The sequence below is a fragment of the Danio rerio genome, chromosome 19 (genome assembly GCF_049306965.1).
Source record: "Danio rerio strain Tuebingen ecotype United States chromosome 19, GRCz12tu, whole genome shotgun sequence".
NCBI classification, from domain to species: Eukaryota; Metazoa; Chordata; class Actinopteri; order Cypriniformes; family Danionidae; genus Danio; species Danio rerio.
The window spans coordinates 39,917,922-39,941,367 of record NC_133194.1 but is presented as its reverse complement, the minus strand read 5'-3'; the positions used below and the strand labels follow the sequence as shown (position 1 = coordinate 39,941,367).

The 23,446-nt window shown below is 37.9% G+C and overlaps 1 protein-coding gene across 10 annotated transcripts in view; it reads right to left on the bottom strand.

The window, feature by feature from the left end:
• The window catches only part of dlgap3 (discs, large (Drosophila) homolog-associated protein 3), a 332,997-nt gene that overhangs the window by 147,690 nt on the left and 161,861 nt on the right, over window positions 1-23,446 (bottom strand). The gene's annotated exons all lie outside the window — the stretch shown is intronic.

The window sequence follows — 23,446 nt, the reverse complement described above, 5'->3', positions numbered from 1 at the left end:
TAAATACATTTCAAATAAACTATATAAAAATGAAATAAATTTAATTAAATTAAATGCTTTAAATTGAATTTAATAAAATAATAATAAAATAAATAAAATTACCTAAAATTAAATAGATTTACAATAAATTAAAAATTAAATAAATGAATAACCTAGCAGAAGTGCAATTCCAAATTAACAACTAAGAGTTGTTATAAAGAACACAGACAGGTAGTGGGAGAGACGGAGAGTCTATTGGGAGAAAGGGAATGAATGTTTAGCCTCACACTCATAGATGGCCCAATTATGCTGCAATTTTAGGCCACTTTGCTGAAAGTCTGTCGAGCTCAGCCCTGACAAAAAGCCCCATTAATAAGTATCAACATGCTCTACCACAGCTACTTTGATCTCGGTCACATGTGAAAGAGAGAGGATTTTTCACAGAATGGCAACATTCAGGATACTTTCACATGAACCCTGTGTGCATAAAAGGGATTATGTGAGATGATAATCATGACCACATGCCCATACTCCTCAGATATGCCATATCCATAACAAAAATCCGCCTTGTTGCTATTTTCACAAACACACTATGAGAACCCAACTCCACACATTATGTACATTTTATGAGCTTATCTACAAATCCAGTTACTGGAATAGCCAATCCTGTTAATTAAAAGTGGGTGTCTACATTTTTTGGCCATGTACTGCACAATCAGACATGGCCAACATCCTTTGTAAGCATGCCAGATATATTGTGGATTAAGTTAGACTGATTAAAATATGCAACGAACATGTAGGGCTTCGTAAAACACTTTATAAAATGAAGTAGGTTGTCTATATGTACACCAAAATGGGGCAAAGCTTCATATGGAACTTGAATTTTAAACATTTAATCATTTTTATCCACATAACAACCAAATATTAAATGTGTACTTAGTATTAGACACTTAAAAGGCTAATCAATTTTAAAATGTAACAAAATTTTGGTTATTGAAATAAAAAAAAACATCCATTTTTGTTTAGTTCAAAAACATTTTAAATTCAACTTTGCTGTTAAAAAAAGCACTAAAATTGGATTCAATTTGAAATAGTGGGATGAAAGGATAAAGATCGATGCCTTATTTTAGTGTAGTAACTTGTGTTGTGTACACTACAAGTCGTACTTGTAATGTTTTCGAGTACCAACTCGAAAACAAGTTAATCATTAGTTCCCCAGTGCTAGCTAGAGAGACTGACTTCTTCGACTTACACTTCCATTCATTTGTTAATTTTCCTTCGGCTAAGTCCCTTATTAATCTGGGGTCTTCACAGCAGATGAACTGCTAACTATTCCAGCATATGTTTTAAACAGCTGATGCCCTTCCAGCTGCAACCTAGAAATGGGAAACACCCATAGTCTTTCACACTCACAAACACTATACACTACGGGCAATTTAGTTAATCCAATTCACCTATAGTGCATGTCTTTGGACTTTGGGAGAAACCGGAGCACCCGGAATAAACCCATGCAAACTTGGGCAGAACATGCAAACTCCACACAGAAATGCCGACTGGCCCAGCCAGGACTCGAACCAGCGACCTTCTTGCTGTGAGGTCACAGTGCTAACAACTGAGCCACTGTGCCACTCTCATTTATACTTTTTAAATTACAAAAATCTAGAAAGATGAAGAAAAAATGTTTGGAGCATGCTTTTAAACAACTGTTGTTGATTCGCGAGTTTTCTATTTGCAAGTCTGTTTTGGAAACAGATTGTCCAACTGGTCTGTTGAAAAAAAAAAAAAAAAAAAAAAACAATACTAGAAAGATCTATTGAGCAGTTTAATAATGCCTGGCTGTATTTTCAAATTCAAAATCAAATCAAATCACTTGTGTTGTCACATTATCAGCAGCACGTGTACTATGATGAGAGAAAAGCTTTGGTGCTGGCTCCAGACAGTGCAAAATACAACAACAAACTCAAAAAAGCAAAACAATATATGGTCACACTTTATTTTGATGGTCCATTAGTTGAATTTAAGTTACATTGCATCTACATGTCAACTAATTCTCATTAGATTATAAGTAGACTTTTAGGTTGGGGTTAGGGTTAGTGTTAGTGCAAGTTAACATGTACTTGCAAAGTTTCTTGTAGTCAGTTAAATGTCTGTTAAAGAGCCCATATTATGGGTTTTTGAAAATTCCCCTCCATGTAGTGTGTAACACAGCTCTAAGTGAAGTGAAGTATCCAGCTAAGGCTTAAATCTGTAAGAATACAGTGTTTAAAACTGTTGATTCATCTATAAAAGAGTCGATTCATAGTGCTTCAAACGAGTCGCCTTGATACCGACTCATTAGGTGTTTCGCCATGACGTACGAACGAAACAAAGTTTTTCACGTGCACGCGCAAACCCGGGAGATTTCAAACCTGAGGCCCCGCCCTCTGACGCAGTAACCCAGACACACACACACACACACCCACAAACACACGCACACAAACATGCCGGTCGATTGAAGTCACATTGCAGATGGATATATTGAGTCTCTACCCAAAGATGAAACCTCAGCATTATAGCCAAGCAGTTGGAAACTACTGGAAACTTCTGGAAGCTACATGCTACAAAGAATACTTCATCTGAGTTTGTTAAAGGAAGGATCAGTAAAGAGTAACTGATGGACGTCAGGATGGGTTTCTTCCATTTCTCAAGTGTAAGTACGTGCGGTTAAAGTTGTTGCCTCGTTGACTCTAGCTTGCAAATGTATTTAGTTGTGATTTGTTACTTGTAACCGAGTGTACTGTATCAGGTTAACTGGCTATATTCTCTTATCGCGTGCAAAGTCACGTTAAAAACGCGACGCGTGCTGCTTTGTTTATGGAGCTCCGTGGTAACGTTAGAGGTGTGCATACCCGCGGCTGTCCCCGCGCCAGATTTCTGCGGCGCGGGAATAAATTTCCGAATAAATCGCCGGAGCGGTCGGTAACGGGTTTGATTTGGGACGGGAGCGGGCTGCCTGAGAAAGAGAAAGATGTGTCTGCTTGGTGCTTGTGTGTTAGTGCGCACGCGCGCGTATGAGAGAGAGAGAGAGAGTGAGCAAGCGAGCGAGCGAGCGAGAGCTTTATGCTTGGTGCTGTGTGTGTGTTTATACAGATTTTCGGTTTTGTTCTCCCCCGCTCTTTAGCGGGATCGGGCGCGGCGGGCAGAATACGGGGCGGGTTCTAAGGCTAAAACCTGGCGGGTGCGGGCGGAAGCGGGAGCGTTCTCGTCCGGAGGTGTTTGTGTGTGTGTGGCAGCTAAAATCCACGCCTACACTATCTAGCGTGTATGAACTGTGATTACTTTTTAAATTGCTGATTAGCTATTGGCCATTTCACTCTCTGACTGAAGGCAGTCGACCAATCGCGACAGACTGTCATCGGTCCAATCAGCGCAGATTAGCTTCGCGCTAAGGAGGGGTTTGGGAACAAATGAATCACTGAACGATTCATACAGGAGTCGCTGGGATAATTAGGTAAAAATAAATGCAGATTATAAGACCATGAAAGTGTTTTTTGACCTTGCATGCATATTAGACTGTTGTTGGAGACCCTTACAACCAAGATATGACCCTATTTCATGTATAATATGGGCTCTTTAAAGGAGCAGTATCAACAGATGTTAAGCAGACACTACTCAGAAATGACCATCAAAATAGTGTTACCTATTATTGTTGTGTTTTTCTTTTTTTATTGAATGCAAGCATAATAGCATCACTGCATTAAGGAAAAAATACAATAATAAAAAATTAAGAAAGAAGAGAAAAATAAAAATGACACACAGACAAAAAAAAAAACTTTACAAAGCCTCAATCATTAAGAAAAAAGATTATCATAAGCTTTAAGATACTTATTATGCTTCTTCTTATAAATAAGCTTAAGAGATTTAATATTAAACAAAATTTCAGCACTTCTCAGAGATTGGTTGCGGCTGGAAGGGCATCCGCTGCGTAAAAACTTGCTGGATAAGTTGGCGGTTCATTCTGCTGTGGCGACCCCGGATTAATAAAGGGACTAAGCCGACAAGAAAATGAATGAATGAATGAAAATTTCAGCAAGGAAAATATTAAATCTAGGTATTGCCTTTAGGAATTTATTTTTGTGCATAAAAAATTAAGTTTTACCAATATACAATTAGCAATGTTGACAGTAATACATAAAAGACAATAAATAAGCGACAGACAATAAATGCATAGAAAAAGAACACACATTACACACATGTGTTTTAATACCTCAACAGCAATGCATTTGACACGGTAGCTTCATTGATTATAAAGGGAATGTTGCAGAATAATAATTAATTGAAACAGTATTTTCCCAATTGTTCTACAAAAAATTACCTAATGTTATTAACTCAAACTTGTTTGTCTAAAAACAGACACTGATTCTTTTTCAAATCTAGGTTACCTGTCAGTCAAAGTCACAACCTGCCCACAAAGGGATATTTTCTAACCCCAACTGAAGCATGTTGCATTTTTGAAGCATTTTATTGTGGTTGATTGGGTCTGACCGGGTATACATAAAACATCTTAGGATGCACTCACATTATGCTATCCGAACTGTGCTCTGGTTCGTTTGACAAGTGTGAGTGCTCTGAATCGGGCCCAAGCGCAGTTCAATTGGCCGGCCGGTTCGGTTGGGCTTTGGTGCGATATGCTTGTAGTGTGAATGCAAAACGCGCCTGAGCCCAAAACTGAAGACGCAATGTCACTTTTAAGGGACTGTGTCATATGGATTTATTAATCTTACTTACTTTTCAATAAATGGGAACTGTCATCGTTTATTAAAGACGCAAACCCCTCACTGCACATCAGCTGCACCTTCAGCAAACCTCCTAATATGCGCAGCACGATTGCTTTTATGAGTGTTTATGAGTGTCAAAAGTGGCGAAATATTTGCCCGCATGTCATGGAATATCAAACAACGTAAAATAATACCAAACGATATAACTAAAGCAATCTCCACTGTGCTGAGGGAGCGTGCTTCTCTTCCTGTTAAATTGAACAGCTGCATCATTGATAACGTAAGTGTACTCCGGCTCGGAAGGTACAATGCAATGTGAGTGCAGGCCATCGATGGAGATCGGAGGGTGACAAGCTCGCTTCGGCATGTTTTAAGGCAACTGTACCTAGTGTGAGCACATCCCAAGTCAATCAAATCTTAAATTCTCAGAGCTCACATTTCTTCCAGCTTTCAAACGGGCGCCCTACTGTGTTGCAATCACACACAGGCAATTTAAGAAGCAGCAGTATACTATTTTAATAATTCCACGCTTTCTTTTTCCATATTGAACACAATCAAGTTTCTGCAGAAAACATATGAATGAAAATCTGAATTTTTTTATTTTTCACAAACATAATTTTTACAAAGCCATACAGAATTTGCTGCAACAACCAAACACAAATCTCTTAAGACACAATTCAAAGAGCCAGAAAAGCACATCAGCCCCCAAAAAAGATTCAAACTAAATAAATTCATTCATTACTTTTCTCTACTTCTTCTCAGGCTCTGTGCAGGGAATGTGACAGGCTAGAAAGCTATTACCAATGGCAATTCATCAGCGCTAGCTTCCAAATATTTGGTAAGATGTCCTTTCAAATGTGAGGTGCTAGACTCTTTTGTGGCCTGACCTTGTGTGGGTGGATGGATGGTTATTTGATGAATTGATTGTGTGGGCATTAGTGACAGAATATTGGAAATGTGACACTTGTGTTCAAAGCAGTAGAAGGCTTTGGCTTGCAACACTGAGAGGGGTTAATAGGTCACTTCTGAACAAGTGGAAAATCAGTGTCATCTCAGTGCGCTTCCTCTGCCTGTTTGCAATAGGAAATACATTTTAGATTAGGAGTCATTATTAGAAGTCACTTCTGAATGATTTATTAGTCAGCTGGCCATGCAGAAATTATGTTTTGGTTCATACTAGTTCATGTTACTTCAGTGCTGGTGTATCTTGAGGAACAGATAACGCCTCATTTACAAGGGGCTTCAGCGTCAACGCTTGACTAAAGGCGTGTCTGAAGTTGGGGCTAAAGCGATCGTCATAGCAGCCAATGAAATTCAGTCAGCAATAGGCCACGGTCTAGCTGGTGTATTTGCATACAGCAATCTGATTCGCTGACGCTTCCGTTGGCGCTTGAAAAGTTGAGCTAGTCCCAACTTCTGCAGCGAGCGCCGCCTCTAAAGCGACGCCGACTGATTCACAATGCAGTTCGGCAATGCCTGACATCACCCATTCAAAGTGAATGAAAAGCGTTGATGCTGACGCCCCGTGTGAATGGGGCGTAACTGTGCCGCTTTACAGGGTGATCCATCAGCACTGTAAAAAATGCTAAGTTCCATAAAATTTCTTCATGTTGTCCCAACACAGATCGATTTAACTTTGATGTTTTTGCAAATTTAAGCAGATTAAACATGAAACAATTAAGTTGTACCAAAGAAACCTTAAGAATTGTGTTGATTCAGTTCATTTTAATTAAGTAGTTTGAACAACCACCAACCATCGAGTGATATTTTAATGTTATTTGAGTTTAACAACCAAGTGATCTGACCTAGCAACTGTGGCATGGAAAACAGACACAATAACAGGAACAATAAAGTCTGCAGTCTAGTGTGAATTTTAAGATTAAGGGAGACAAGTTTACTCATATACCTCCCTCTAGCCGACCTCTGTTATACTAGTCCGGGTCACGGCACCAATTTAATCCCCTTGTTTCTATTTGACCTGTTCTGAGTGGGATTCAAACAAGGATCCGGAAAGGTAAAGAGGTCACTTTAACAAGATTAAGGGCTGAGGTTTGAATTTACAGCTCCTGATTTCCATTACACTTACACTCTATTGCCGAGTTGCATGATTTTAGCCTTGACTTTCACTCACCAACACTGAAAATGCTGACAAGTGCCAGACATTAAAGGCAAATGTGTGCTTGTTCACTCTAGTGACATAACACAGGAAAAATAATCAAAGTTACAAACTTTAAAAAAAAGAATCGTCAAGAAATTACCTGTAAATGTCCGCAATCAAAACAGAGCCTATTACAGTATATTCCCAGGTAGCAAAGAATTCTGGCCCAGATTTGGCACAAAGCTGGCACAACAGGCGTTCATCTGGGGGCCAAACATGGGTTTGGCAGAGGTGGCACCCTCTTTAAGGTGGCACACAAAACTTTAAGGTGGCACACAAAACTTGGGCCAGATATCAAATGTAGTATTTGGACCAGACGTTAAAAAATTAAATGTGGACCATGTCAGTTTGACGTATCATGACCAACTTCTAAAATACATTTAAATTATTTTTGAGCAGAGGAAAAATTCCAACAATCAAGTCACTTCGAGAAAAAGTACACCCATAGCACATCTAAAGCAAAATGCTTCATGGGTATATCAAATTCATTGCAGTCGTGGCACACCAACATATCTGGCCCAGTTCAGGCCCAGTTATGGGTTGTCAATGTGCCTGAGACTTGCATTAGATATGGTCCATGTTTGGTCCTTGTATGGAAGCCAGACTTGGTCCAGTCATGTACCGTAATTCACTGCGACATGTGGGCCAAGCAAAAACTGATTGTGTGGGCCAAATAAATTTTGCTATGTGGGTTGCTAGAAATACAAAACTGTAGTTTAAGTCAGTAATATCTCAAACAGCATTTGCCGACCAAAACATTGCAACAATAACAACATAATAGCATTGCCTTCTCAGTTGGGCATAGGCATATTTAATCTAAAAAAATAAAACCCAGACAAACATTAAAGGTCGAAATATGGAATAGATTTACAAAACCCTTGTGACACTCAAATATAAAAGCAGAAGTTCTCTTTTGTCTTTGTGTGCTGTGTATTGGGAAATGGCCTGTGAACCTATGACTCACCTGGCACAGCCGTTCTTTTCAATAAATAGATTATTGGAGCGAGATATAGAGAAGTTGATTTATCTAAAACCTCCCAGCTGGCCTGTTCACCCCACTACATCTGTCCGCCACTTCAACAGAGAGAGCTTTGGCGGAGAATCCGTCACGCTCTGCCGAGGTCCGCCCAGCCTGCTGCTCTCAGATTTGCATATTTGCATATGTTTGTGTGGTTAATTACAGATTAAGGTGTCTCAGTATGGTCTGCTTGATTAACATTTTAGAGTTATATACTGTAAACAATGATCGGAGCGTGCTGGATGAGTGAGAGGGATTAAATGATGGATGTTTTTATGAGATTGTAATGACAGTTTTTACTTTAATGTGGTAAAACAAAATCAGCTGAAATCACAGCTGGAGCAAATTTGTGGGAAAATAATACTTCAATGTGAAAAGTGTTCTGCTTATTGGGCTTTATCAGTAAACTGCAAAATCTAATTCTTAAAAAAATGTTTTGTACTTTGATATTCCTTTGGAAAACATAAATAAATAAACAAATATCATGATGAAATAATAATAATTATAATTTAGAATTATTATTATTATTATTATACAACCCAGGCTCATTATTGATACGTACCACTGTTTACATTTCTGGAAAGCCTCAAATACGTCCCAGGAGGTAAATTTTGAGCAGTTTTTTGAGAATCCACTAGAGGCCGCTGTGTACAATTTCTCAGATCTCAAATTTCTTGCGAGTGGCATTCGTGCCTGTTGTTCTTGCGTAAATCCACCAGAGGCTACTATTGACTGACTGTCTGATCGACCGATACCCCCACCCACTTCCCTAAACCCTACCAATAGTGTCTTCAACAGCACCAACTGACCAAACCACCGCCTTTCCTAAACCCAACCGACAGTGTTTTGAAAGGCAATTCCAAAAACAAAAAGCCCCCTTACCGCTGCGTGATTTTTACCATGTTTTCAGATTTTTACCCGTAATTTACTTTTTTTTTTTGCCTTTGGTTTTTGTCTTACCCACTTTCTGGAACTGTTCTTTGCCGGACTTTAACCCTGTCAACTCCTCTCTATGTCTCAAGTCTGCGAACATACATGGCAAGCTAATAGACAAACTGGTAACAGTGAAAAATATGGTGGCCAAGAGAGCTTGACGTGCTGCAATAAAAAAAAAAAAAAAAAAAACATGTGCAATTACAAAAACATTAGCAAATTGAGAAAATATCTTCATCAGTTTGACAGCACACATGCTGCAAATAGTCACAGCACAAACAATTATTAAAATGTGCCGCATTGTCTCACAACACAAACATTTAATGAAAACGTGCTGCATTTTCTCACAACACAAAAAGAACGGAACACAACACAAATGTTTCGAAGGGACCTGTGGTAGGCGATCTTGGAAAGGCAAGTTTTTTGTTTGTTTGTTTGTTTGTTTTAATATCTCGATTCCTGTGTCTTTAGTATTTATTAGCCTTAATAACCATAACTTAAATAGCCAGGTCTGTCATGTTTTAGGGTCTCCTTGAAACATTTTTATTGTGTTATGAAAAAATGCAGCGAGTTTTATTAATTGTTTGCGTTGTGTGAAAATGCAGTGCGTTTAAAAAATGTGTTTGCATTGTGACGATTTAAAGCATGTGTGCTGTTAAACTGATGAAGATCTTTTCTTATTTTGCAAACGTTTTTGAAATTGCACGTATTTTCTTAAATTGCAGCACGTTAAGCTCTCGGCCACAGTAGGAAAAGCCATCCACACAGAGGTAAGCAGTCAGCTGGTAGCACGAAATGAAACAGAAGCCATTGGCAGGATTAGTTTTAAAGACAAATTGCAACCATACATAGCTCTGGCTGCATAATTTGCGCTCTGCAGAAATGTATACAGGGGTACGCTTTTAAAAAAAGCCTGTTGCAACCACATCTGCTTTGAATTTGTGGAACTTTTTAATGTTTTTTTTCCCAGATTGTTTGGTCTAACTAGCAAAAAACAATTCCTCTAGGTGTAGGATTAGTCTCAAAGTCATAAACTGGGAGAAATTAAGTCACATGCAGTGTAAAGTTGAATATATTTGTCACACATATAGCTGAAATGTTCTCATTTACAGTACAAAATACTACAAAACACAATTCAAAACAGACTTATAAATTCTATTAGATTTGTGTACTAAAACGAACCAAACCGATGCTATAGGATGACATTCTCTTGTTCCATCAGTTCACAGCAGTAGTTTGGGTATGTCTTGTTTGACCTGCTGTGCTCAGCGGGGTTCACTTTCTTTGACCTATGACTCAGTGGGAGTTTGAGACCTGAGTATTTGACTTTGTTTCCACTGACTGGCAGAGTCAGTTATCTCGAAGCAACGCCTTGGTTTCCCTCGCCCCTTTAATAGTGCCGCAATGTCATCTAATTGGGAGAAGTGAAGCGTGTACCGAGGAAGAAAGAGCTCCGTGGAATATGCAGAAAGCAAGCCGAGACTACAGCAGGCAATCGGCACTGACTTATTATTACCCTACAGTCAGTGATTTCTCCACCACTGGAAGATACAAAAAACACACTGAGCTAAAAGCCCTGAGACTAATTAATTCTCCGGGACATTTAATTGAAGTGAGAACTTTGGAGTCAAATGGTTTTTTGCTGTTATGTGAAATTGTCTTTACTATGAGAGACTATGAAATAGCAGAGCAACACAGGCTCATCCTTAATAAGTGGTTCTGGCTATCCGCAAAACCACAAAGACATATTTATACACGCGTTTTAATGCAGTTTTTTAGGTGAAATGAATAGTAGAAGGAAGTAAAACACAAACAATTATTGCCATTTCCCTACCTCAGAGTGCAATATTACTGACAAACAAACATTTTCATGCAGTTTTTTGCTCAATACTACACTGTAAAATTAAAGTAACACAAACCCTTTGAGGAAACCAATTGCAATTGGAAACCATTGAGGTTCAAAAACTAATCCTAATGATTACGGTGAAATTAGATAATTTGAGTAAACAAAGCATTTTGAGTACAGTAAAATCCAATAAATAAAGATAACTCAAACCAACTGAGTACTGTAAACCCAATGCGTTGAGGCAACTCAAACCGTTTGAGGAAACCGATTGCTACTAGGCAATACTAGGCCAATTGCAATTTGGCATCGTACGATGTCTAATATGAAACATTGCGATGGACGATGGCATCGTCGTCATTGGTGGTGGTGAATTAATTATGAATAATAATTAATTCATAACGAATTAATTATTTGTAGCTTACCGTTTTAACTACCTGACCTGCATGGTCTTTGTTTTACCCATAACCAAATCATAAATGAATAAACATAAGTTACACACATAATTATCACCTGTCAATCACTTTTTCCACCGGACTCGTGAATAGGTGTGAATAGACAGAGTGATTTGTGTCGTTATAATGGTGCCGACAAACTTAGTTAGTAAAAAAGGTGCACAACCAACAGGAACCAGCCAACAGTATCTCAGGTTTTCGCTAAAATTACTAAGTACAAGCGTGAAAGCGAAAGATTGAATAAGTCTACTGACCCGCTGACTGTCTGGACCCGCTGTCTCGAGCGCAAGACAGTGTGTGTGTGTCTGTGCCTGGTGTGTGGTCACGTGCTGTGTGTTTTCAGCAGTAGTGTGGAAGAAGGGCTGCTCAGAAAGGCTAGGTGAATCGCCAGAGTGGATGTGGATAATTTTCGTTCTAAAATGCCGTTTAAAAACTAAAACCTATTAGTGTAAACAGGGCCTGAGTGTGTATTTTTCATGAGCGGATTTGCAACGGGGGCGGGGCGGAGAATCACGATGCCGGCTCAGCATTGAGGTGACTGTCAGCCATTGGCAATGGAGGATGGCATTGTCTATCGGCCCAACCCTAAATGCTACAAACCATTTGAGTTAAAAAACTAATCTATATGAGTACTGTGAACTTACTCCCTTTAAGTTGAAGTAGTGAGGTATTAACTCATTACCTTCAACACTGAGATTAAAACTCTTTTCAAATGAGTAGAATTAACTTTCAGTCACTTTTGAGTTAACTACACTCATTTCATTTGATTAAGTTGACTGTCGGGTTTTACAGTGTAAATAAACACCTCAAAACAATGAAATGATATCCAACATTTGGAAAAACAAATAATATTCCATCATGAACATGTCTCCAAGCGGACAACAGTGGACACTATACTAAATGCATTGACAAAAGGGCTCAAAGTCATGTAAAGATTTTGTTTAATGGTGTGAACACCTTAGTAAGTGCAGTTTTTGCTTTTATTGACATTTCGTAAGGTTTAGATTATGATTTAGTATAAATACATATACATAAAAACAACACCCTTTTGTTGACGTTTCACAGGAAAAGTGCAGTGAAACATACTGGGATCAAGTATAAGTTTTGCCTATTAAACGTAGCCAGTACCTATTAAAAATAAGACTGGGTTGAAACTAATGCTGTCAAAATCCTTAGGGACAATGCTTAGCATTGGGGGGGGCAAATAGCGATATTGACCCGCCTTACTTATATTGGACGTCAGCAGGAGGTGAGCTGGGAAACTCTGAGGGCTGTCGATATGTCTGATACCCACAGCAGTAGCAGCACTAGCCATGATGGATTACAGTGCTGTCTGGAAAGTGTTATTCATCCCCATTAATCAAAGTGCTAGGAAAGTTGCGGACAGTAGTTCACAGCTTCATACAGCTTTATGAAGTTAACCACCACCCACCCTGCCAGACTTGAGTACTTGTATAAAGGCTGGACCATATTCTGGTCAAGAACTGTCCACTTAGATAGGAAGAGTCTGTCTGACTGTGAAGTAATGTAATGCAATAAAATGTTACTATGAGTTATTTAACATTTCTGTTTTTAAGTAGTTGTTAAATATTTAACTACTTCAGTCTTATTCTCTCTACAACATTAAGCAGACACGTTCCACTGAAATCTGTGGTCTGCTTCTGTTAACAGTAAACTCTGCCTATTTTAATTTGATTGGTGATCAGTCAATTATATCAATTGATTCGATTGAGTGATCTCAATCATTCTGACATTGAGGAGGTGCTACTATATGGTTAGAAGGCATACCAGTCGAAAATATTATTTAAAAAGCACCTGTTATATAAAAATCAGTTTTACAAAGGATTTAAACACCGTTGTGAGGAAACAGTGTGAATATAGCCAGCCTCTTATGGTAAAAAAGTGGCAGTTCTATTGTTTATAATCACACTTCTATATTTGTACATGTCATCTGAGGAGCAAAGCCCTGCCCACTTGATCTTACAGAGTCACAGGCATTTGTAGCTCCGCCCTCTGGCCGGGAGCACAATCTCGTTTGCATTTAAAGCAACAGTCACCAAAACGGCACACTTTGGATCAAAGCCTGAAAGGGGTAGTTTCAAAAAATGATATATATAAAAAAACCTTTCACTTCTAGTAAAAAGGGTCACCTTTAAACCTATTTGTTATCCTTTTTGTTATTTTGTTGAGATATTTCAGAGGGACATTTTGGTAGTTTTGAATTATCACTCAGTGGGTGTGCATGTACACCCATTCTTAACATCATTATACTTAGTAAGCCACCAATGCACGTGGTCATGTAAATGCGTTAACCTGTTTAATGGTGTGAATCGATCTTGGCAGCCTTTTTTTCAGATTTCACTGCAATAACCAGTTTTCTATTGATTTATTGATGTGTGATATGTGACAGGAACACATCTTTTCTGTAAATTTAGGCAAACATTTGGCAAAACAAAAGAAGAAATATAGATCAGATGCTTTCTAGACCCAAATATAATTGAAAAGGCTTTTATCACATGCGGTAAAAATGGCCTTTAATCGTAAGAAGATACTATTTCATGCTGACATATTGCAAGTTTTAATTGATTTATTTAACATGACAATCAACATACCAAATGAAACAAACTGATTTAAAAGGCCTTGTAAGCTCAGTTTACATGCATTGCTGTTACTGGTTTGCATGTTAAACAGGTTATTTCAATGAGCTGATTTTCATGAGTTAACAGGATATTGGTGTGCTTGTAAACATCCTTATTGTTTGTGCTCTATATTTGTGACCCAGTCAATGAGTCAGTGAGCCAAATTACAAAATTGAGATTTTGGTATCAATGGAAAGAGGAGGCTCTATGCTTAAAAATGATATTTAGATTTAAACCTTGAATGGGTTTGAAGATTTGTCCATTTGAATAATGGTTTTCTGTCCTATTTTTCCTATTAAAAACCTGAGAAAATTGCTAGAATTTTTTTGCTTGTTTTTTTGCTGATATCAGCATTAGTCACTGTTTGTGTACATTTCTGAGCCTTTTGATTGGTTTTGTACGATGTTTAACACCATATTTAAAGAGCAGAAATACTGACATTTCACAGAATACCCAGAATTTTGAGAGGAGTTGAGAAAAGCAATGTTCATTTGCCACGGATTCAGTAAAACTTCACTTTAACAGTGATTTAAATAGCTTTACTCAATGATCTGGACTATGAAACTTTGTGATTTTTTTAAAAATGTCTGTTCTGTAAAATTAGCTAAAAAAGAAAATCTGATTTATTCATTGATTTTTCACATTTGCCTTTATCTTAAAATAGAACGGTGTGACTTCCTACTCATTTCGCCAGATCATGTCACATTTCAAGCAGTCTCCGGCTTGATCCCAATTCTATTTTTGTACTCCTACCCCTTCCTCTTCCCTCTTCCCCTTTGCCCTTAAAACTTTGGGTGAAGGGGAAGGGCTTCAACATTTACCCATAAGAATTGGGACAACACTACAGCACCTGCACACCTCATCATATGTCATTGCGATCTCATGCTTCATATGAGATCAGACGATTGTGACTGCTGTAGTGATTCATAACTATACTGTGCATTTACACAGCGGCGATATTCATGTAAACACACCAAAGACATCATTAACACTATAAAAAAGCTCATTCCCAGCCACTAGACTTTTCTGACAGGGTATTCGAGTGTCATCGATTGTCAGAATGTTGTAGAACTGCTATACAGGAGTTATCATTATGGATTATAGATTGCAAATTTAGCGTTTTTTATTTTAGCGTTTTTTTTTTTTTTTAAAGCATGACGGTAAAACACGTACGCGGTTATGAATATATTAAAACATGTGTTTGTTTGTTGTAAAAATTTGTTATAATGACAACAAAAAAAATCTCTTGTGGATCTCCGTACTTCCGGGTTTACATTTTCTAACCCCTTGGTTTCGAGTGTGGTCCTGAAAAATCTTCGTTCGAAGCGGTATTCACCCCTTTCCCTTAGCCCTGAGCCTTCAAGGAAAAAAGAGAATTGGGCTACCCCCACCCCCTTCACAGGAACGCGCAAAATGAGGGTTAAAGGTAAGGGGTAAAATTGGGATTGGGCCTCCGTAAACAATTGAAAAGATAAAATTAGAAAGAAACTTGAACATATCCAGGTAATAAGGACAGATTATTCACAGGCGCTCACTAGAAAACAAAGCAGAAAAAAATTATTTTGTTGGTGCTTGAATGCAATATGCAACAAATTGTGTACTGTGAGTGGCCAAAACGACTGAAACCGAGACTATACATCATCTAGACTCAAACATTATAAACTATTCTAAAAAAACTTAAAAGTGACTCAGTATAAAAATAACAGTCACTCTCTATTAGGAAATGGAGTAGTCAGCAACACCATCGCATGTGAAGTGTCTACCATCACCAGGGCCTCAGATGAAAAAGATGAGCTTCTAAAATAAAGCTTTTCAGATGTCTAATTAATTCAGAGAATGGCATTGCATCAGAAGGTTTGGAAAAAGGGAAATGTTGTGTCATGGCCTGACTCTTCAACCGGCTCGTTAATTAAGCTCTGTTCACATTTGTCAGCACTCGCCCGCATCGCCCACCAATGAAGCAACTGGATGATCATTAACGCATGCTTCTCATTCTTTCATCCTGATTACCACCTGACGACATATGTGGAAAATAAAGAGTTTATTTACAAACAGCAGACACCAAACTTCGCAAGTGCTAAATTAGCTGCGTCGCGTGTGATGCTTGGCATTTCCATACAGGGCTAGGGGCACATTTCTGACACTGAGCGATGCATTGAGTGGGAGATATTAGCAATTAAGATTTACTGAGATATTATAATTAGGACAAGGGGAAAAAATGTAAACATTGTAAACAGTGTTTAACTTCACTTCATGTTCTCTAATCACTGTATAACGGAGACATTGGAATCGTTGGCGCATAAACAAACAGTGAACGCATTGCGATGAGCATCTTTTGAACGGAGCATGATGAGAGCTGTCAGTGACTCGGTGAAGCCTTTCATTTTAACGGTGCAGTCACAGTAACATCGATGAATATGCAAGAGCACCTAATTGCGACCTTCCAGAACTTGCTAGTATCCAATAGCAACGGTTTGGAGGGTCAAGGCGATGTAAAAGGACATGTGAGAAAAGCGACATCCTATGCATAAAATCCAAGGGCAGAGAGGGCTTCCATATAGTGCTGTTTTGTTTATAAAATCAGTCATTCTCACTAGCACTTGAACCCACATCACTCAAAACCGTCTCTTGATCCGTCAATGGAGAAAAAAAAAGATGAAAGAGAGTTCCTGAGCACTATAGAGATATACAGTATATAAAGAGAGAGAGGGAGAGAGAGAGCAAAGAGTTCCAGAGGGGATCATGGAAATGCATCATATAATGGGATGGAAATTCTATCGCCAGCCGTAAGAAGGATGAAGAGGAGAATGAGGGTTGGAATAAAATGGGAGACGAGGAAGAGGAGGCATAGAAAATAGTAAATAGTCTTTGCTGTTTAGAGAATTGGCAGTATTGATGACTGGGTGTCGTCTATCCATTGTGGCAGAGATCCCATTCACACTCCTGTATGACAGGTATTCAGGGTTTCCCTTTGTCGATGCTGAAGTATGTACTGTGTACTGTATACCAGAGTAATTGGATTTGCCCTATAGAGTACATAGGCCAAAATGAATGTACAACGAATGGTAGTAATGTACACTCAAGTCACGATTCTTAGGTAGATATTCACAATGTGATATTTCAAGTCAAATCAAAAAAGAAGAGAGCTTTTAACCATTATTTGTATTACTATTAAGACAAAATAAAAATTTATTGCTGGGGAAACACCACTGGGGAAAGTATAAAAATATTCATGTTACTGAATTATTAATTATGCTAGACACATATGCTTGCACTCAGTCACTGACATATAAATAAGCCATTTATACTGCTGAAATCAGACATTTTATATTATCATACTCTCCCTTGCATTATAAAACATCACAACGTTTCATACAGTGTTCAGCATATATGAGTACACCCCCACACATCTCTCATTTAAATTAATATTTTCTATAAGATGAATTACAATATTATATTTGTGCATATACATTAGATAAGTCAGAAGCAAACAGCAACCTTCCTCTCTCCCTTGTGATGCAAATACGAAAGTAACTGATACTGCAATTCATCGAGATTCTGTTAGTCCTGGCAGATTTCTGTTGACCCCACTGTAAAAATGGCCAACTTTACAGCAGAAGAAAAGGTGTTTACAGACTGGTTTTGGTTCATATAGCTAACATTACCCTTTATGACAACTGTGAGGGGTGATTCCAGCTGATTAGCTGCTGAACTCGGCATATACATTGTACTTTTGTTTTGTTTATGTGGCTTTACTCAGTCAGTTGCTTTTTGGAATTAATTCTTACAAATATCAAATAATATGGCATGCTGTGTGCACAGAATGCTAGCAAGGGGTCTGTAGCTCCGGTCACACTCCACCTCTTTGCCCTTATTTGGTTACCCCCGGTTGAAGTGATGACGAGCAAACAAAATGGCGCCGCTTGACCATGCCCACTTTTAGCTTAATTTGTGCCCTTCAGAAACCTATTGGTGACGTCACGGATACTACTGTATGTCCATATCTTTATCAGTCTATGGTCAGTACTGAAGCTAAATCTGGAGCTAATCTAACGAAAAAAAATCTTTAAAAAAAATTACAATAATGGTTAAAAAATGAGTAGCCAAAATATATATGTTAGGGAAAAATATCAAATAAAAATCTCAAAATTAGCAAAAATTATGAGAAACAAAAATTATCTCCAATTTTTTGTAGTTTGTAATTTTTTATCTTGTTGTTTGTAATTTTTTTGCAATATTTTAAATGAATTTAAATGTATTATTTTTCTATTTCTAAAGATGTTCTGTAACTAAAGTATTATTTTAATAGATATAAATGTTTAATAAATAAGTTTTGTTTAAAAGCACCAATATATATCACCAATATATATAACCAATATTTACTAAGAAATTGATAAACAATATTAATTTTCAAAATGGGGTGTACTTATTTATGCTGAACACTGTTAACACTGTCGGTTTTTGCAGTACTGTCACTCCATATGCTATCTTCATTCATTTATTTATTTTTACAATGAGAACTCTTAAACTTTTAATAGAGTCATGTAGGATTTTGCACATATAATCCATGCACACACAAGTGAGCACATAGATAGACAGCAATGGTCACAAGATCCAAAAAGTCAAAAGTCAAAAGTCCAGGAAAGAAACATTGTCAAAACATTCCATGTGACAGTGGTTCAAACCAATCACACAAACTCCAAGAACACTTACTGTATGTGTGGCAATATGATGTTTGTGTGTCACATTGCAAACAATAATGCAAAATAAGTCATACTGCATGTGGCAAACGTGCCCCTTAACCTGAAGCAGGAGAGATAATGTAGATGAATAAAGAATTTTGGGTGCACAAAAGTGTTCTTGGAGCTTCGTATGACTATGGCTGAACCGCTGAAGACACATGGAATATTCTGACCAAGCTTTGGTTAGTTTTCTGCATTTTCTGGACCATTGCTTTCAATGAAAGATGACAAAGCTTTCAGATTTCATCTAAATTATCTAAATTTGTGTTCTGAAGATTAACAAAGGCCTTAAGGGGTTGGAATGAGACAAGAGTTAGTAATTAATAACAGAATTTTCATTAATGGATAAACTAAATAAAACCTTTAAAATGTGAAATAGATTTTCTGCTTAATTCCGAGCTTAAAAATAACACTGTCTTATCCACTAGTGCAGAATTTATCAAGTATTTAAAAGTATGACTGGCTGCTATCAAGTATTTAAAACTAATTTAATTTGGATGATAGAGTGATTGACATTTAGCCCACTACACACAAAAGAAATATATCTTCAGGCTTTGATTTGAATAATGTAATGCAGAGGTTTCCAGAATCACTAAAACTGAAAAGTCAAAGTCGTTTAAACCTGAATGACCTTATTCTGTGGAAAGAAATACAAAAGAATACATTTTTGAACCATGTACAGTTTTAATGACGATTATTCTTCAATGTGTGGAGAACGAATGAATTAATTTGGTGAACTGCACCTCTGATGTGTGACTTAAGATCTACAGGTTAGAAAATTCCATGCAAAGTAACCTTGATTCAACAATGTAATAATAATTTAATCACAAGTAATTCAAAAGAGTCTGCAGCTTTCATTTGGTATGACCCTGGTGGTGCATTATTTCATTTCCTTAGTTCTTGGATGAAAATGAGTGGTTAATGTTATTGAATAGGTACAAAATAGATTCTACCCTATGGTTTTGGACTTGTACAGTTAAATACAGTATGATTCTTCACCCTTATCAGGTTTGTATTTCCACTGCCAATGGTTTAGTCAAAAGTTTATTATTTCACTTGTATACATAGAGCAAGTGTAAACAGAGACAGGAACTGGCGTGCTTCACACTTTACTATCATTTTTAGACAAGACCTACGACAGGCATGTCCAAACTCCGTCCTGGAGGGCCGGTGTCCTGCAAATTTTAGTTTCCAACCCCAATCAGACTCATCTGAAATAGATATTCAAGCTCTTACTAGGCTTTCTGGAAACATCTTTGCAGGTGTGTTGAGACAAGTTGGAGCTAAAATTTGCAGGACACCGACCCTCCAGAACCAAGTTTGGACACCCCTGCCCTACAAGGACATAAAAAGATGATGCCAACCATCCAGGAAGGACAGTTGAGGACAATAATCAATTAATACACACACGTCAATGAACATGAATTATACACATAGACCACCTTTTTGTAAGAATACACTGTATAACTGTAGGCTAACTATGTTTATATACTGCCCACCCTATACAGAACTCATTAACCTTTTTGATTCTGATTGTAATGTAATGATATGCTTTGGAATGATAATTATTTTGAAAAGCACGATACACAAGTAAACTTAAATTGAATTTAACTTGCAAACAGCATCATAAAAACTTGAACAATATACAGCAGATCCTGTTCTTGCTTCTTGGCATGTAGCTGTTTGTCACAAGACGACGACAAGCTTGGTTTGAGCTTAGGCCAACCATGGTTAATTTTTTTGTGATGTCATTGTGTTATTACAGTGTTGTGTTTCAGCTGTGCATTTAAAAACGGTGCTTCCTGTGTTGTCATTACCATTGCTGCACAAACAATTGACAATTCTCTGTAAACCAGTCCAGCAAATCTCGCTCCATCCTTTTAAGTACCATACTGTAGTACTGGGAAGACAATGCCATAGTTGAACCACATTATTTATAAGTTAAAGGGCCATGAAAGCCCCTCGTTTCAGCAGGGTGTTTTCACACCTCTACTTTGGAAAAAGTCAGAATAGTGGGCGTGTCCAGCTCTGTTTAGGGGAGAGTGTCGAAGGAACTAAAGTGGGATGGTGTGGGAGTGTCTATTTGGGCACGTGCGAGTTTCAGTCAAAATACACACCCACACAGACATAACAAAGTGATGGTGTTTAACCTACATGGACATGTGTAGTGGAATTATTTGCCAAATTATTAAATGTTGGACTTTAACTGCAGTTTGGCTCTTTCATTCAGGGAATTCATTCATGCCCCTCGCGACAAACGAGATATTTGATTCGAGGATCTGCTCTAAGCGTGTATTTTTCATGCAACGTTTGATACCGCACGGCGAATGAGAGAAAAAAACCCTCCGCATTTCCCAGAAACTTAGATACACACGGCAGGTAGCGTCAGAAAGTGTGTTATTCCGGTCACAAAATGCGGTGCTATGTTTGCACTCAGTGCAATAGTTAACTTTATTCGATACGAACAAACTGAATAAACAAAGAGCACTGGTCGCTCACTTACCAAATCTGTAGAGACAGGACAATCACCAGCAACTAGAGCCGCGTCTTTATGAAGAGGAGACTAACGTTACAAGCGAATTCAGATTTCAGCGTTTGCAGATGAGAACAGCTCTCAGGTAAACAATAATCCTCCTTAGACACGTAAGTTATTGTTGTCGAGCGTCGCGTAAACTGTAATCCACACGTGACTCCAGCTGAGCTCTCACAGAGAGAAAATGAAAACGAAACTTAACGGCAGCAAACTATAAAAGCAACACTTCACGCTTGTTTTGCCAACACAACGTGGCGTCTCTGTCCTGAAAACACTGTGACAGTAATGAATATTAATGAAGTTGCACAATAGAGCGCGCTGATTGGTTTGAACCAAGCCTTACTCATGCATTAATGCAGCACACTGTAAGACGTAATAAGACTCACTCTGGCACAGACGCCCAGTCTGCACACTGGAATACACGCTATTATCTCATGACCGTGACGCAGCTTCAAAAATTCGTTTTTAAACCGGAAGTACAAATTTGCTTGAAATAACGCAAAAACAACCAATTTAAACTTTTTAGTGAAATATAGGTGTCCTAATAATGTTTTTAGCAGTGTGGGACACATATACGACTGTCAACAGCTCAAAAAATGTGTTTTGGTGTTTCGTGACCCTTTAAAGCATCTGTAATGATACTCTAAATAGGGCAGTGTAACAACTTCTTTAGAGAAAACGCATATTAAATGATTATTGTTTCATTGTGTTTAAATTCTATTGTTTTACACACACATACACATTCTTTAAAAATCCAATATTGGTTTTGGTAAAAACAAGCTTTCATTTTCCATATTATTGCAAATGGCACATTCATTAATTTTCCTTCAGCTTAGGCCCTTATTTATCAGGGGTTGCCACAGCGGAATGAACCGCCAACAAACCCACCAGCGACCCCTAATTAATAAAGGGACTAAGCCGACAAGAAAATGTCCATTCATTCATTCATTCATTCATTCATTTTCGACTTAGCCCCTTTATTAATCAGGGGTCGCCACACCAGAATGAACCGACAACTTATCCAGCTGAAGTTTTACGCAGCGGATGCCCTTCCAGCTGCAACCCATCACTGGGAAACATCCATACACACTCATTCATGCATACTATGGACAAATTAGCTTATACCAATTCACCTATAGCGCACGTTTTTGGACTTGTGAGGGAAACAGCACCCGGAGAAAACGGGGAGCACATGCAAACTCCACACAAATGCCAACTGACTCAGTCGAGGCTCGAACCAGCAACCTTCTTGCTGTGAGGTGATTAGTTTCAGTAATTAGTATTATGACGTAGGCTATTTTATTGCTATTTTGTATTTGAAAAGTCTACTTCAACTCAATCAAACTCCTACAAAAATGTACGTAAAAAAGCCTATAGGTTAGATATGGTATAGATATATTTAAATAGATTTTAATCGATTTTATGTATCCCATGTTTTTTGTTTTCACAAGCTTTGGAAAATTTGCTTGTAAATCACAGGTTGCCTAACAGTATAGCTTTTGGTATGAGCCATGGATGCGTTCAAAATGGCATAAATGATTTCTGAGTGCACTATACGAAGGGAGTGAAATTGTCAATCTGAAGTTCACTAAAACTGTACTGTAAAAAATTACTTTGAAAGCAAATTGCATGTAAGAGAGATAACTTTAAAGAGCCGCTATAATGCTCTAAAAAAGGTCATATTTTGGTTCTGGGGGTCTCAAACAACAGTCTGATATGCATGCAAGGTCAAAAAACACTTTTATCGTCTTATATTATGCATTTATTTGTACTTAATTATCCCAATGACTATGTTCATATGATTTGTTGAGCGATTAATTTGTTCCCATGCAAGCCCCTCCTTAGCAAAGTGCTAATGAGCTTATTAGTATGATGACCCAGTCTATTGCGATTGGTCGACTGTTTGAGACAGAGTGAGACAGAAAAATGCTGCACTACTTCAACAATGTTGATAAGCCATGGTGGTCAGAGTGCAAAGTATATGTGTGAGCCAAATGTAGGAGCGCATTAAAGCAATGCAGTAAAACACCAGCATATTGCTCTTTTCCTAACCATGACACACATTCAGTATTAATCCAAACAGTGACAAAAGCTGAACTATTTTGAAACTTGACTGCCGCACGCTTGTAGAAACAGCTTATGGTGACCAAGGCAATGACAACCAGCAGAAGATCGCGAGCTCACAAATGCATTTAAATCCATAAAGCGGCACGTGTCACATTTTCAACGTGGTTTTAGATGTGATTTGATAATAAAAAGAGTTAACCAGAAACAGTACAAGCCTCATGGAGCAGTTGCAAGTAACAAAACAAAATTAAATACATAATTTACAAGCTAGAGAAAACAAAGAGGCAACCATTTTCATAGCACTTACAGTAAGTTACTTACA